The sequence below is a fragment of the Uranotaenia lowii genome, chromosome 2 (genome assembly GCF_029784155.1).
Source record: "Uranotaenia lowii strain MFRU-FL chromosome 2, ASM2978415v1, whole genome shotgun sequence".
Lineage (NCBI taxonomy): Eukaryota > Metazoa > Arthropoda > Insecta > Diptera > Culicidae > Uranotaenia > Uranotaenia lowii.
Genome location: NC_073692.1, coordinates 252,954,033 through 252,971,551, shown reverse-complemented (window position 1 = coordinate 252,971,551; position 17,519 = coordinate 252,954,033).

Sequence of the window (17,519 nt, the reverse complement as noted above, 5' to 3'; positions counted from 1 at the left end):
AAATTTTGCGTGATTCAAAAAATTCAAGGTTTTTCGCACGACCCCCGACCAGAAAAAATCGAAAAAAATGATTTTTTCTCGTAAAATTTTCAAGTTGAAAATTTTGCGTGATTCAAAAAATTCAAGGTTTTTCGCACGACCCCCGACCAGAAAAAATCGAAAAAAATGATTTTTTCCCGAAAAATTTTCAAGTTGAAAATTTTGCGTGATTCAAAAAATTCAAGTTTTTTCGCACGACCCCCGACCAGAAAAAATCGAAAAAAATGATTTTTCCCAAAAAATTTTCAAGTTGAAAATTTTGCGTGATTCAAAAAATTCAAGGTTTTTCGCACGACCCCCGACCAGAAAAAATCGAAAAATATGATTTTTTTCCCGAAAAATTTTCAAGTTGAAAATTTTGCGTGATTCAAAAAATTCAAGGTTTTTCGCACGACCCCCGACCAGAAAAAATCGAAAAAAATTATTTTTTCTCGACAAATTTTCAAGTTGAAAATTTTGCGTGATTCAAAAAATTCAAGTTTTTTCGCACGACCCCCGACCAGAAAAAATCGAAAAAAATGATTTTTTCCCGAAAAATTTTCAATTTGAAAATTTTGCGTGATTCAAAAAATTCAAGGTTTTTCGCACGACCCCCGACCAGAAAAAATCGAAAAAAATGATTTTTTCTCGAAAAATTTTCAAGTTGAAAATTTTGCGTGATTCAAAAAATTCAAGGTTTTTCGCACGAACTTCGACCAGAAAAAATCGAAAAAAATGATTTTTTCTCGAAAAATTTTCAAGTTGAAAATTTTGCGTGATTCAAAAAATTCAAGGTTTTTCGCACGACCCCCGACCAGAAAAAATCGAAAAAAATGATTTTTTCTCGAAAAATTTTCAAGTTGAAAATTTTGCGTGATTCAAAAAATTCAAGTTTTTTCGCACGACCCCCGACCAGAAAAAATCGAAAAAAATGATTTTTTCCCGAAAAATTTTCAAGTTGAAAATTTTGCGTGATTCAAAAAATTCAAGGTTTTTCGCACGACCCCCGACCAGAAAAAATCGAAAAAAATGATTTTTTCTCGAAAAATTTTCAAGTTGAAAATTTTGCGTGATTCAAAAAATTCAAGGTTTTTCGCACGACCCCCGACCAGAAAAAATCGAAAAAAATGATTTTTTCCCGAAAAATTTTCAAGTTGAAAATTTTGCGTGATTCAAAAAATTCAAGGTTTTTCGCAAGACCTCCGACCAGAAAAAATCGAAAAAAATGATTTTTTCTCGAAAAATTTTCAAGTTGAAAATTTTGCGTGATTAAAAAAATTCAAGTTTTTTCGCACGACCCCCGACCAGAAAAAATCGAAAAAAATGATTTTTTCCCGAAAAATTTTCAAGTTGAAAATTTTGCGTGATTCAAAAAATTCAAGTTTTTTCGCACGACCCCCGACCAGAAAAAATCGAAAAAAATGATTTTTTCTCGAAAAATTTTCAAGTTGAAAATTTTGCGTGATTCAAAAAATTCAAGGTTTTTCGCACGACCCCCGACCAGAAAAAATCGAAAAAAATTATTTTTTCTCGAAAAATTTTCAAGTTGAAAATTTTGCGTGATTCAAAAAATTCAAGTTTTTTCGCACGACCCCCGACCAGAAAAAATCGAAAAAAATGATTTTTTCCCAAAAAATTTTCAAGTTGAAAATTTTGCGTGATTCAAAAAATTCAAGGTTTTTCGCACGACCCCCGACCAGAAAAAATCGAAAAAAATGATTTTTTCTCGAAAAATTTTCAAGTTGAAAATTTTGCGTGATTCAAAAAATTCAAGGTTTTTCGCACGACCCCCGACCAGAAAAAATCGAAAAAAATGATTTTTTCCCAAAAAATTTTCAAGTTGAAAATTTTGCGTGATTTAAAAAATTCAAGGTTTTTCGCACGACATCCGACCAGAAAAAATCGAAAAAAATGATTTTTTCTCGAAAAATTTTCAAGTTGAAAATTTTGCGTGATTCAAAAAATTCAAGTTTTTTCGCACGACCCCCGACCAGAAAAAATCGAAAAAAATGATTTTTTCCCGAAAAATTTTCAAGTTGAAAATTTTGCGTGATTCAAAAAATTCAAGGTTTTTCGCACGACCCCCGACCAGAAAAAATCGAAAAAAATGATTTTTTCTGGAAAAATTTTCAAGTTGAAAATTTTGCGTGATTCAAAAAATTCAAGTTTTTTCGCACGACCCCCGACCAGAAAAAATCGAAAAAAATGATTTTTTCCCGAAAAATTTTCAAGTTGAAAATTTTGCGTGATTCAAAAAATTCAAGGTTTTTCGCACGACCCCCGACCAGAAAAAATCGAAAAAAATGATTTTTTCCCGAAAAATTTTCAAGTTGAAAATTTTGCGTGATTAAAAAAATTCAAGTTTTTTCGCACGACCCCCGACCAGAAAAAATCGAAAAAAATGATTTTTTCCCGAAAAATTTTCAAGTTGAAAATTTTGCGTGATTCAAAAAATTCAAGGTTTTTCGCACGACCCCCGACCAGAAAAAATCGAAAAAAATGATTTTTTCTCGAAAAATTTTCAAGTTGAAAATTTTGCGTGATTCAAAAAATTCAAGTTTTTTCGCACGACCCCCGACCAGAAAAAATCGAAAAAAATGATTTTTTCCCGAAAAAATCGAAAAAAATGATTTTTTCTCGAAAAATTTTCAAGTTGAAAATTTTGCGTGATTCAAAAAATTCAAGTTTTTTCGCACGACCCCGACCAGAAAAAATCGAAAAAAATGATTTTTTCTCGAAAAATTTTCAAGTTGAAAATTTTGCGTGATTCAAAAAATTCAAGGTTTTTCGCACGACCCCCGACCAGAAAAAATCGAAAAAAATGATTTTTTCTCGAAAAATTTTCAAGTTGAAAATTTTGCGTGATTCAAAAAATTCAAGTTTTTTCGCACGACCCCCGACCAGAAAAAATCGAAAAAAATGATTTTTTCTCGAAAAATTTTCAAGTTGAAAATTTTGCGTGATTCAAAAAATTCAAGTTTTTTCGCACGACCTCCGACCAGAAAAAATCGAAAAAAATGATTTTTTCCCGAAAAATTTTCAAGTTGAAAATTTTGCGTGATTCAAAAAATTCAAGGTTTTTCGCACGACCCCCGACCAGAAAAAATCGAAAAAAATGATTTTTTCTCGAAAAATTTTCAAGTTGAAAATTTTGCGTGATTCAAAAAATTCAAGTTTTTTCGCACGACCCCCGACCAGAAAAAATCGAAAAAAATGATTTTTTCCCGAAAAATTTTCAAGTTGAAAATTTTGCGTGATTCAAAAAATTCAAGGTTTTTCGCACGACCCCCGACCAGAAAAAATCGAAAAAAATGATTTTTTCCCGAAAAATTTTCAAATTGAAAATTTTGCGTGATTCAAAAAATTCAAGTTTTTTCGCACGACCCCCGACCAGAAAAAATCGAAAAAAATGATTTTTTCCCAAAAAATTTTCAAGTTGAAAATTTTGCGTGATTCAAAAAATTCAAGGTTTTTCGCACGACCCCCGACCAGAAAAAATCGAAAAAAATGATTTTTTCCCGAAAAATTTTCAAGTTGAAAATTTTGCGTGATTAAAAAAATTCAAGGTTTTTCGCACGACCCCCGACCAGAAAAAATCGAAAAAAATGATTTTTTCTCGAAAAATTTTCAAGTTGAAAATTTTGCGTGATTCAAAAAATTCAAGTTTTTTCGCACGACCCCCGACCAGAAAAAATCGAAAAAAATGATTTTCTCCCGAAAAATTTTCAAGTTGAAAATTTTGCGTGATTCAAAAAATTCAAGGTTTTTCGCACGACTCCCGACCAGAAAAATCGAAAAAAATGATTTTTTCTCGAAAAATTTTCAAGTTGAAAATTTTGCGTGATTCAAAAAATTCAAGGTTTTTCACACGACCCCCGACCAGAAAAAATCGAAAAAAATGATTTTTTCCCGAAAAATTTTCAAGTTAAAAATTTTGCGTGATTCAAAAAATTCAAGTTTTTTCGCACGACCCCCGACCAGAAAAAATCGAAAAAAAAAATGATTTTTTCCCAAAAAATTTTCAAGTTGAAAATTTTGCGTGATTCAAAAAATTCAAGGTTTTTCGCACGACCCCCGACCAGAAAAAATCGAAAAAAATGATTTTTCCTCGAATAATTTTCAAGTTGAAAATTTTGCGTGATTCAAAAAATTCAAGTTTTTTCGCACGACCCCCGACCAGAAAAAATCGAAAAAAATGATTTTTTCCCGAAAAATTTTCAAGTTGAAAATTTTGCGTGATTCAAAAAATTCAAGGTTTTTCGCACGACCCCCGACCAGAAAAAATCGAAAAAAATGAGTTTTTCTCGAAAAATTTTCAAGTTGAAAATTTTGCGTGATTCAAAAAATTCAAGGTTTTTCGCACGACCCCCGACCAGAAAAAATCGAAAAAAATGATTTTTTCTCGAAAAATTTTCAAGTTGAAAATTTTGCGTGATTCAAAAAATTCAAGTTTTTTCGCACGACCCCCGACCAGAAAAAATCGAAAAAAATTATTTTTTCCCGAAAAATTTTCAAGTTGAAAATTTTGCGTGATTCAATAAAATCAAGGTTTTTCGCACGACCCCCGACCAGAAAAAATCGAAAAAAATGATTTTTTCTCGAAAAATTTTCAAGTTGAAAATTTTGCGTGATTCAAAAAATTCAAGGTTTTTCACACGACCCCCGACCAGAAAAAATCGAAAAAAATGATTTTTTCCCGAAAAATTTTCAAGTTAAAAATTTTGCGTGATTCAAAAAATTCAAGTTTTTTCGCACGACCCCCGACCAGAAAAAATCGAAAAAAATGATTTTTTCCCAAAAAATTTTCAAGTTGAAAATTTTGCGTGATTCAAAAAATTCAAGGTTTTTCGCACGACCCCCGACCAGAAAAAATCGAAAAAAATGATTTTCCCCGAAAAATTTTCAAGTTGAAAATTTTGCGTGATTCAAAAAATTCAAGGTTTTTCGCACGACTCCCGACCAGAAAAAATCGAAAAAAATTATTTTTTCCCGAAAAATTTTCAAGTTGAAAATTTTGCGTGATTCAAAAAATTCAAGGTTTTTCGCACGACCCCCGACCAGAAAAAATCGAAAAAAATGATTTTTTCCCGAAAAATTTTCAAGTTGAAAATTTTGCGTGATTCAAAAAATTCAAGGTTTTTCGCACGACCCCCGACCAGAAAAAATCGAAAAAAATGATTTTTTCCCGAAAAATTTTCAAGTTGAAAATTTTGCGTGATTCAAAAATTCAAGTTTTTTCGCACGACCCCCGACCAGAAAAAATCGAAAAAAATGATTTTTTCCCGAAAAATTTTCAAGTTGAAAATTTTGCGTGATTCAAAAAATTCAAGGTTTTTCGCACGACTCCCGACCAGAAAAAATCGAAAAAAATGATTTTTTCCCGAAAAATTTTCAAGTTGAAAATTTTGCGTGATTCAAAAAATTCAAGGTTTTTCGCACGACCCCCGACCAGAAAAAATCGAAAAAAATGATTTTTTCCCGAAAAATTTTCAAGGTTTTTCGCACGACCTCCGACCAGAAAAAATCGAAAAAAATGATTTTTTCCCGAAAAATTTTCAAGTTGAAAATTTTGCGTGATTCAAAAAATTCGAGTTTTTTCGCACGACCCCCGACCAGAAAAAATCGAAAAAAAAATGATTTTTTCCCGAAAAATTTTCAAGTTGAAAATTTTGCGTGATTCAAAAAATTCAAGTATTTTCGCACGACCCCCGACCAGAAAAAATCGAAAAAAATGATTTTTTCCCGAAAAATTTTCAAGTTGAAAATTTTGCGTGATTCAAAAAATTCAAGGTTTTTCGCACGACCCCCGACCAGAAAAAATCGAAAAAAATGATTTTTTCCCGAAAAATTTTCAAGTTGAAAATTTTGCGTGATTCAAAAAATTCAAGTTTTTTCGCACGACTCCCGACCAGAAAAAATCGAAAAAAATGATTTTTTCCCGAAAAATTTTCAAGTTGAAAATTTTGCGTGATTCAAAAAATTCAAGGTTTTTCGCACGACCCCCGACCAGAAAAAATCGAAAAAAATGATTTTTTCTCGAAAAATTTTCAAGTTGAAAATTTTGCGTGATTCAAAAAATTCAAGGTTTTTCGCACGACCCCCGACCAGAAAAAATCGAAAAAAATGATTTTTTCCCGAAAAATTTTCAAGTTGACAATTTTGCGTGATTCAAAAATTCAAGTTTTTTCGCACGACTCCCGACCAGAAAAAATCGAAAAAAATGATTTTTTCCCGAAAAATTTTCAAGTTGAAAATTTTGCGTGATTCAAAAAATTCAAGGTTTTTCGCACGACCCCCGACCAGAAAAAATCGAAAAAAATGATTTTTTCTTGAAAAATTTTCAAGTTGAAAATTTTGCGTGATTCAAAAAATTCAAGTTTTTTCGCACGACCCCCGACCAGAAAAAATCGAAAAAAATGATTTTTTCCCGAAAAATTTTCAAGTTGAAAATTTTGCGTGATTCAAAAAATTCAAGTTTTTTCGCACGACCCCCGACCAGAAAAAATCGAAAAAAATGATTTTTTCCCGAAAAAATTTCAAGTTGAAAATTTTGCGTGATTCAAAAAATTCAAGGTTTTTCGCACGACCCCCGACCAGAAAAAATCGAAAAAAATGATTTTTTTCCGAAAAATTTTCAAGTTGAAAATTTTGCGTGATTCAAAAAATTCAAGGTTTTTCGCACGACCCCCGACCAGAAAAAATCGAAAAAAATGATTTTTTCCCGAAAAATTTTCAAGTTGAAAATTTTGCGTGATTCAAAAAATTCAAGTTTTTTCGCACGACCCCCGACCAGAAAAAATCGAAAAAAATGATTTTTTCCCGAAAAATTTTCAAGTTGAAAATTTTGCGTGATTCAAAAAATTCAAGGTTTTTCGCACGACTCCCGACCAGAAAAAATCGAAAAAAATGATTTTTCTCGAAAAATTTTCAAGTTGAAAATTTTGCGTGATTCAAAAAATTCAAGGTTTTTCGCACGACCCCCGACCAGGAAAAATCGAAAAAAATGATTTTTTCCCGAAAAATTTTCAAGTTGAAAATTTTGCGTGATTCAAAAAATTCAAGGTTTTTCGCATGACCCCCGACCAGAAAAAATCGAAAAAAATGATTTTTTCCCGAAAAATTTTCAAGTTGAAAATTTTGCGTGATTCAAAAAATTCAAGGTTTTTCGCACGACCCCCGACCAGAAAAAATCGAAAAAAATGATTTTTTCCCGAAAAATTTTCAAGTTGAAAATTTTGCGTGATTCAAAAAATTCAAGGTTTTTCGCACGACCCCCGACCAGAAAAAATCGAAAAAAAATGATTTTTTCCCGAAAAATTTTCAAGTTGAAAATTTTGCGTGATTAAAAAAATTCAAGTTTTTTCGCACGACCTCCGACCAGAAAAAAATGATTTTTTCCCGAAAAATTTTCAAGTTGAAAATTTTGCGTGATTCAAAAAATTCAAGGTTTTTCGCACGACTCCCGACCAGAAAAAATCGAAAAAAATGATTTTTTCCCGAAAAATTTTCAAGTTGAAAATTTTGCGTGATTCAAAAAATTCAAGGTTTTTCGCACGACCCCCGACCAGAAAAAATCGAAAAAAATGATTTTTTCTCGAAAAATTTTCAAGTTGAAAATTTTGCGTGATTCAAAAAATTCAAGGTTTTTCGCACGACCCCCGACCAGAAAAAATCGAAAAAAATGATTTTTTCCCGAAAAATTTTCAAGTTGAAAATTTTGCGTGATTCAAAAAATTCAAGTTTTTTCGCACGACCCCCGACCAGAAAAAATCGAAAAAAATGATTTTTGCCCGAAAAAATTTCAAGTTGAAAATTTTGCGTGATTCAAAAAATTCAAGGTTTTTCGCACGACCCCCGACCAGAAAAAATCGAAAAAAATGATTTTTTTCCGAAAAATTTTCAAGTTGAAAATTTTGCGTGATTCAAAAAATTCAAGGTTTTTCGCATGACCCCCGACCAGAAAAAATCGAAAAAAATGATTTTTTCCCGAAAAATTTTCAAGTTGAAAATTTTGCGTGATTCAAAAAATTCAAGGTTTTTCGCACGACCCCCGACCAGAAAAAATCGAAAAAAATGATTTTTTCCCGAAAAATTTTCAAGTTGAAAATTTTGCGTGATTCAAAAAATTCAAGTTTTTTCGCACGACCCCCGACCAGAAAAAATCGAAAAAAATGATTTTTTCCCAAAAAATTTTCAAGTTGAAAATTTGGCGTGATTCAAAAAATTCAAGGTTTTTCGCACGACCCCCGACCAGAAAAAATCGAAAAAAATGATTTTTTCCCGAAAAATTTTCAAGTTGAAAATTTTGCGTGATTCAAAAAATTCAAGTTTTTTCGCACGACCCCAGACCAGAAAAAATCGAAAAAAATGATTTTTTCCCGAAAAATTTTCAAGTTGAAAATTTTGCGTGATTCAAAAAATTCAAGGTTTTTCGCACGACCCCCGACCAGAAAAAATCGAAAAAAATGATTTTTTCTCGAAAAATTTTCAAGTTGAAAATTTTGCGTGATTCAAAAAATTCAAGGTTTTTCGCACGACCCCCGACCAGGAAAAATCGAAAAAAATGATTTTTTCCCGAAAAATTTTCAAGTTGAAAATTTTGCGTGATTCAAAAAATTCAAGGTTTTTCGCATGACCCCCGACCAGAAAAAATCGAAAAAAATGATTTTTTCCCGAAAAATTTTCAAGTTGAAAATTTTGCGTGATTCAAAAAATTCAAGGTTTTTCGCACGACCCCCGACCAGAAAAAATCGAAAAAAATGATTTTTTCCCGAAAAATTTTCAAGTTGAAAATTTTGCGTGATTCAAAAAATTCAAGGTTTTTCGCACGACCCCCGACCAGAAAAAATCGAAAAAAATGATTTTTTCTCGAAAAATTTTCAAGTTGAAAATTTTGCGTGATTCAAAAAATTCAAGGTTTTTCGCACGACCCCCGACCAGAAAAAATCGAAAAAAATGATTTTTTCCCGAAAAATTTTCAAGTTGAAAATTTTGCGTGATTCAAAAAATTCAAGTTTTTTCGCACGACCCCCGACCAGAAAAAATCGAAAAAAATGATTTTTTCCCGAAAAAATTTTCAAGTTGAAAATTTTGCGTGATTCAAAAAATTCAAGGTTTTTCGCACGACCCCCGACCAGAAAAAATCGAAAAAAATGATTTTTTTCCGAAAAATTTTCAAGTTGAAAATTTTGCGTGATTCAAAAAATTCAAGGTTTTTCGCACGACCCCGACCAGAAAAAATCGAAAAAAATGATTTTTTCCCGAAAAATTTTCAAGTTGAAAATTTTGCGTGATTCAAAAAATTCAAGGTTTTTCGCACGACCCCCGACCAGAAAAAATCGAAAAAAATGATTTTTTCCCGAAAAATTTTCAAGTTGAAAATTTTGCGTGATTCAAAAAATTCAAGTTTTTTCGCACGACCCCCGACCAGAAAAAATCGAAAAAAAAATGATTTTTTCCCGAAAAATTTTCAAGTTGAAAATTTTGCGTGATTAAAAAAATTCAAGTTTTTTCGCACGACCCCCGACCAGAAAAAATCGAAAAAAATGATTTTTTCCCGAAAAATTTTCAAGTTGAAAATTTTGCGTGATTCAAAAAATTCAAGTTTTTGCGCACGACCCCCGACCAGAAAAAATCGAAAAAAATGATTTTTTCCCAAAAAATTTTCAAGTTGAAAATTTGGCGTGATTCAAAAAATTCAAGGTTTTTCGCACGACCCCCGACCAGAAAAAATCGAAAAAAATGATTTTTTCCCGAAAAATTTTCAAGTTGAAAATTTTGCGTGATTCAAAAAAATCAAGTTTTTTCGCACGACCCCCGACCAGAAAAAATCGAAAAAAAAATGATTTTTTCCCGAAAAATTTTCAAGTTGAAAATTTTGCGTGATTCAAAAAATTCAAGGTTTTTCGCACGACCCCCGACCAGAAAAAATCGAAAAAAATGATTTTTTTCCGAAAAATTTTCAAGTTGAAAATTTTGCGTGATTCAAAAAATTCAAGGTTTTTCGCACGACCCCCGACCAGAAAAAATCGAAAAAAATGATTTTTTCCCGAAAAATTTTCAAGTTGAAAATTTTGCGTGATTCAAAAAATTCAAGTTTTTTCGCACGACCCCCGACCAGAAAAAATCGAAAAAAATGATTTTTTCCCGAAAAAATTTCAAGTTGAAAATTTTGCGTGATTCAAAAAATTCAAGGTTTTTCGCACGACCCCCGGCCAGAAAAAATCGAAAAAAAATGATTTTTTTCCGAAAAATTTTCAAGTTGAAAATTTTGCGTGATTCAAAAAATTCAAGGTTTTTCGCACGACCCCCGCGAAAAAAAAATGATTTTTTCCCGAAAAATTTTCAAGTTGAAAATTTTGCGTGATTCAAAAAATTCAAGGTTTTTCGCACGACCCCCGACCAGAAAAAATCGAAAAAAATGATTTTTTTCCGAAAAATTTTCAAGTTGAAAATTTTGCGTGATTCAAAAAATTCAAGGTTTTTCGCACGACCCCCGACCAGAAAAAATCGAAAAAAATGATTTTTTCCCGAAAAATTTTCAAGTTGAAAATTTTGCGTGATTCAAAAAATTCAAGTTTTTTCGCACGACCCCCGACCAGAAAAAATCGAAAAAAATGATTTTTTCCCGAAAAATTTTCAAGTTGAAAATTTTGCGTGATTCAAAAAATTCAAGGTTTTTCGCACGACCCCCGACCAGAAAAAATCGAAAAAAATGATTTTTTCTCGAAAAATTTTCAAGTTGAAAATTTTGCGTGATTCAAAAAATTCAAGGTTTTTCGCACGACCCCCGACCAGGAAAAATCGAAAAAAATGATTTTTTCCCGAAAAATTTTCAAGTTAAAATTTTGCGTGATTCAAAAAATTCAAGGTTTTTCGCACGACCCCCGACCAGAAAAAATCGAAAAAAATGATTTTTTCCCGAAAAATTTTCAAGTTGAAAATTTTGCGTGATTCAAAAAATTCAAGGTTTTTCGCACGACCCCCGACCAGAAAAAATCGAAAAAAATGATTTTTTCCCGAAAAATTTTCAAGTTGAAAATTTTGCGTGATTCAAAAAATTCAAGGTTTTTCGCACGATCCCCGACCAGAAAAAATCGAAAAAAATGATTTTTTCCCGAAAAATTTTCAAGTTGAAAATTTTGCGTGATTCAAAAAATTCAAGTTTTTGCGCACGACCCCCGACCAGAAAAAATCGAAAAAAATGATTTTTTCCCAAAAAATTTTCAAGTTGAAAATTTTGCGTGATTCAAAAAATTCAAGGTTTTTCGAACAACCCCCGACCAGAAAAAATCGAAATAAATGATTTTTTCCCGAAAAATTTTCAAGTTGAAAAAATGATTTTTTCTCGAAAAATTTTCAAGTTGAAAATTTTGCGTGATTCAAAAAATTCAAGGTTTTTCGCACGACCCCCGGCCAGAAAAAATCGAAAAAAATGATTTTTTCCCGAAAAATTTTCAAGTTGAAAATTTTGCGTGATTCAAAAAATTCAAGTTTTTTCGCACGACCCCCGACCAGAAAAAATCGAAAAAAATGATTTTTTCCCGAAAAAATTTCAAGTTGAAAATTTTGCGTGATTCAAAAAATTCAAGGTTTTTCGCACGACCCCCGGCCAGAAAAAATCGAAAAAAATGATTTTTTTCCGAAAAATTTTCAAGTTGAAAATTTTGCGTGATTCAAAAAATTCAAGGTTTTTCGCACGACCCCCGACCAGAAAAAATCGAAAAAAATGATTTTTTCCCGAAAAATTTTCAAGTTGAAAATTTTGCGTGATTCAAAAAATTCAAGTTTTTTCGCACGACCCCCGACCAGAAAAAATCGAAAAAAATGATTTTTTTCCGAAAAATTTTCAAGTTGAAAATTTTGCATGATTCAAAAAATTCAAGGTTTTTCGCATGACCCCCGACCAGAAAAAATCGAAAAAAATTATTTTTTCCCGAAAAATTTTCAAGTTGAAAATTTTGCGTGATTCAAAAAATTCAAGGTTTTTCGCACGACCCCCGACCAGAAAAAATCGAAAAAAATGATTTTTTCCCGAAAAATTTTCAAGTTGAAAATTTTGCGTGATTCAAAAAATTCAAGGTTTTTCGCACGACCCCCGACCAGAAAAAATCGAAAAAAATGATTTTTTCTCGAAAAATTTTCAAGTTGAAAATTTTGCGTGATTCAAAAAATTCAAGGTTTTTCGCACGACCCCCGACCAGAAAAAATCGAAAAAAATGATTTTTTCTCGAAAAATTTTCAAGTTGAAAATTTTGCGTGATTCGAAAAATTCAAGGTTTTTCGCACGACCCCCGACCAGAAAAAATCGAAAAAAAAATGATTTTTTCTCGAAAAATTTTCAAGTTGAAAATTTTGCGTGATTCAAAAAATTCAAGTTTTTTCGCACGACCCCCGACCAGAAAAAATCGAAAAAAATGATTTTTTCCCGAAAAATTTTCAAGTTGAAAATTTTGCGTGATTCAAAAAATTCAAGTTTTTTCGCACGACCCCCGACCAGAAAAAATCGAAAAAAATGATTTTTTCCCGAAAAAATTTCAAGTTGAAAATTTTGCGTGATTCAAAAAATTCAAGGTTTTTCGCACGACCCCCGGCCAGAAAAAATCGAAAAAAATGATTTTTTTCCGAAAAATTTTCAAGTTGAAAATTTTGCGTGATTCAAAAAATTCAAGGTTTTTCGCACGACCCCCGACCAGAAAAAATCGAAAAAAATGATTTTTTCCCGAAAAATTTTCAAGTTGAAAATTTTGCGTGATTCAAAAAATTCAAGGTTTTTCGCACGACCCCCGACCAGAAAAAATCGAAAAAAATGATTTTTTCTCGAAAAATTTTCAAGTTGAAAATCTTGCGTGATTCAAAAAATTCAAGGTTTTTCGCACGACCCCCGACCAGAAAAAATCGAAAAAAATGATTTTTTCTCGAAAAATTTTCAAGTTGAAAATTTTGCGTGATTCAAAAAATTCAAGGATTTTCGCACGACCTCCGACCAGAAAAAATCGAAAAAAATGATTTTTTCCCGAAAAATTTTCAAGTTGAAAATTTTGCGTGATTCAAAAAATTCAAGTTTTTTCGCACGACCCCCGACCAGAAAAAATCGAAAAAAATGATTTTTTCCCGAAAAATTTTCAAGTTGAAAATTTTGCGTGATTCAAAAAATTCAAGGTTTTTCGCACGACCCCCGACCAGAAAAAATCGAAAAAAATGATTTTTTCTCGAAAAATTTTCAAGTTGAAAATCTTGCGTGATTCAAAAAATTCAAGGTTTTTCGCACGACCCCCGAACAGGAAAAATCGAAAAAAATGATTTTTTCCCGAAAAATTTTCAAGTTGAAAATTTTGCGTGATTCAAAAAATTCAAGGTTTTTCGCACGACCCCCGACCAGAAAAAATCGAAAAAAATGATTTTTTCCCGAAAAATTTTCAAGTTGAAAATTTTGCGTGATTCAAAAAATTCAAGTTTTTTCGCACGACCCCCGACCAGAAAAAATCGAAAAAAATGATTTTTTCCCGAAAAATTTTCAAGTTGAAAATTTTGCGTGATTCAAAAAATTCAAGGTTTTTCGCACGACCCCCGACCAGAAAAAATCGAAAAAAATGATTTTTTCCCGAAAAATTTTCAAGTTGAAAATTTTGCGTGATTCAAAAAAATCAAGTTTTTTCGCACGACCCCCGACCAGAAAAAATCGAAAAAAAAATGATTTTTTTCACGAAAAATTTTCAAGTTGAAAATTTTGCGTGATTAAAAAAATTCAAGTTTTTTCGCACGACCTCCGACCAGAAAAAAATGATTTTTTCCCGAAAAATTTTCAAGTTGAAAATTTTGCGTGATTCAAAAAATTCAAGGTTTTTCGCACGACTCCCGACCAGAAAAAATCGAAAAAAATGATTTTTTCCCGAAAAATTTTCAAGTTGAAAATTTTGCGTGATTCAAAAAATTCAAGGTTTTTCGCACGACCCCCGACCAGAAAAAATCGAAAAAAATGATTTTTTCTCGAAAAATTTTCAAGTTGAAAATTTTGCGTGATTCAAAAAATTCAAGGTTTTTCGCACGACCCCCGACCAGAAAAAATCGAAAAAAATGATTTTTTCCCGAAAAATTTTCAAGTTGACAATTTTGCGTGATTCAAAAATTCAAGTTTTTTCGCACGACTCCCGACCAGAAAAAATCGAAAAAAATGATTTTTTCCCGAAAAATTTTCAAGTTGAAAATTTTGCGTGATTCAAAAAATTCAAGGTTTTTCGCACGACCCCCGACCAGAAAAAATCGAAAAAAATGATTTTTTCTTGAAAAATTTTCAAGTTGAAAATTTTGCGTGATTCAAAAAATTCAAGTTTTTTCGCACGACCCCCGACCAGAAAAAATCGAAAAAAATGATTTTTTCTCGAAAAATTTTCAAGTTGAAAATTTTGCGTGATTCAAAAAATTCAAGTTTTTTCGCACGACCCCCGACCAGAAAAAATCGAAAAAAATGATTTTTTCCCGAAAAAATTTCAAGTTGAAAATTTTGCGTGATTCAAAAAATTCAAGGTTTTTCGCACGACCCCCGACCAGAAAAAATCGAAAAAAATGATTTTTTTCCGAAAAATTTTCAAGTTGAAAATTTTGCGTGATTCAAAAAATTCAAGGTTTTTCGCACGACCCCCGACCAGAAAAAATCGAAAAAAAATATTTTTTCCCGAAAAATTTTCAAGTTGAAAATTTTGCGTGATTCAAAAAATTCAAGTTTTTTCGCACGACCCCCGACCAGAAAAAATCGAAAAAAATGATTTTTTCCCGAAAAATTTTCAAGTTGAAAATTTTGCGTGATTCAAAAAATTCAAGGTTTTTCGCACGACCCCCGACCAGAAAAAATCGAAAAAAATGATTTTTTCCCAAAAAATTTTCAAGTTGAAAATTTGGCGTGATTCAAAAAATTCAAGGTTTTTCGCACGACCCCCGACCAGAAAAAATCGAAAAAAATGATTTTTTCCCGAAAAATTTTCAAGTTGAAAATTTTGCGTGATTCAAAAAAATCAAGTTTTTTCGCACGACCCCCGACCAGAAAAAATCGAAAAAAAAATGATTTTTTCCCGAAAAATTTTCAAGTTGAAAATTTTGCGTGATTCAAAAAATTCAAGGTTTTTCGCACGACCCCCGACCAGAAAAAATCGAAAAAAATGATTTTTTTCCGAAAAATTTTCAAGTTGAAAATTTTGCGTGATTCAAAAAATTCAAGGTTTTTCGCACGACCCCCGACCAGAAAAAATCGAAAAAAATGATTTTTTCCCGAAAAATTTTCAAGTTGAAAATTTTGCGTGATTCAAAAAATTCAAGTTTTTTCGCACGACCCCCGACCAGAAAAAATCGAAAAAAATGATTTTTTCCCGAAAAATTTTCAAGTTGAAAATTTTGCGTGATTCAAAAAATTCAAGGTTTTTCGCACGACCCCCGACCAGAAAAAAATCGAAAAAAATGATTTTTTCTCGAAAAATTTTCAAGTTGAAAATTTTGCGTGATTCAAAAAATTCAAGGTTTTTCGCACGACCCCCGACCAGGAAAAATCGAAAAAAATGATTTTTTCCCGAAAAATTTTCAAGTTGAAAATTTTGCGTGATTCAAAAAATTCAAGCTTTTTCGCACGACCCCCGACCAGAAAAAATCGAAAAAAATGATTTTTTCCCGAAAAATTTTCAAGTTGAAAATTTTGCGTGATTCAAAAAATTCAAGGTTTTTCGCACGACCCCCGACCAGAAAAAATCGAAAAAAATGATTTTTTCCCGAAAAATTTTCAAGTTGAAAATTTTGCGTGATTCAAAAAATTCAAGGTTTTTCGCACGATCCCCGACCAGAAAAAATCGAAAAAAATGATTTTTTCCCGAAAAATTTTCAAGTTGAAAATTTTGCGTGATTCAAAAAATTCAAGTTTTTGCGCACGACCCCCGACCAGAAAAATCGAAAAAAATGATTTTTTCCCAAAAAATATTCAAGTTGAAAATTTTGCGTGATTCAAAAAATTCAAGGTTTTTCGAACAACCCCCGACCAGAAAAAATCGAAATAAATGATTTTTTCCCGAAAAATTTTCAAGTTGAAAAAATGATTTTTTCTCGAAAAATTTTCAAGTTGAAAATTTTGCGTGATTCAAAAAATTCAAGGTTTTTCGCACGACCCCCGGCCAGAAAAAATCGAAAAAAATGATTTTTTCCCGAAAAATTTTCAAGTTGAAAATTTTGCGTGATTCAAAAAATTCAAGTTTTTTCGCACGACCCCCGACCAGAAAAAATCGAAAAAAATGATTTTTTCCCGAAAAAATTTCAAGTTGAAAATTTTGCGTGATTCAAAAAATTCAAGGTTTTTCGCACGACCCCCGGCCAGAAAAAATCGAAAAAAATGATTTTTTTCCGAAAAATTTTCAAGTTGAAAATTTTGCGTGATTCAAAAAATTCAAGGTTTTTCGCACGACCCCCGACCAGAAAAAATCGAAAAAAATGATTTTTTCCCGAAAAATTTTCAAGTTGAAAATTTTGCGTGATTCAAAAAATTCAAGGTTTTTCGCACGACCCCCGACCAGAAAAAATCGAAAAAAATGATTTTTTCCCGAAAAATTTTCAAGTTGAAAATTTTGCGTGATTCAAAAAATTCAAGTTTTTTCGCACGACCCCCGACCAGAAAAAATCGAAAAAAATGATTTTTTCCCGAAAAATTTTCAAGTTGAAAATTTTGCGTGATTCAAAAAATTCAAGTTTTTTCGCACGACCCCCGACCAGAAAAAATCGAAAAAAATGATTTTTTCCCGAAAAAATTTCAAGTTGAAAATTTTGCGTGATTCAAAAAATTCAAGGTTTTTCGCACGACCCCCGGCCAGAAAAAATCGAAAAAAATGATTTTTTTCCGAAAAATTTTCAAGTTGAAAATTTTGCGTGATTCAAAAAATTCAAGGTTTTTCGCACGACCCCCGACCAGAAAAAATCGAAAAAAATGATTTTTTCCCGAAAAATTTTCAAGTTGAAAATTTTGCGTGATTCAAAAAATTCAAGGTTTTTCGCACGACCCCCGACCAGAAAAAATCGAAAAAAATTATTTTTTCCCGAAAAATTTTCAAGTTGAAAATTTTGCGTGATTCAAAAAATTCAAGTTTTTTCGCACGACCCCCGACCAGAAAAAATCGAAAAAAATGATTTTTTCCCGAAAAATTTTCAAGTTGAAAATTTTGCGTGATTCAAAAAATTCAAGGTTTTTCGCACGACCCCCGACCAGAAAAAATCGAAAAAAATGATTTTTTCCCGAAAAATTTTCAAGTTGAAAATTTTGCGTGATTCAAAAAATTCAAGTTTTTGCGCACGACCCCCGACCAGAAAAAATCGAAAAAAATGATTTTTTCCCAAAAAATTTTCAAGTTGAAAATTTGGCGTGATTCAAAAAATTCAAGGTTTTTCGCACGACCCCCGACCAGAAAAAATCGAAAAAAATGATTTTTTCCCGAAAAATTTTCAAGTTGAAAATTTTGCGTGATTAAAAAAATTCA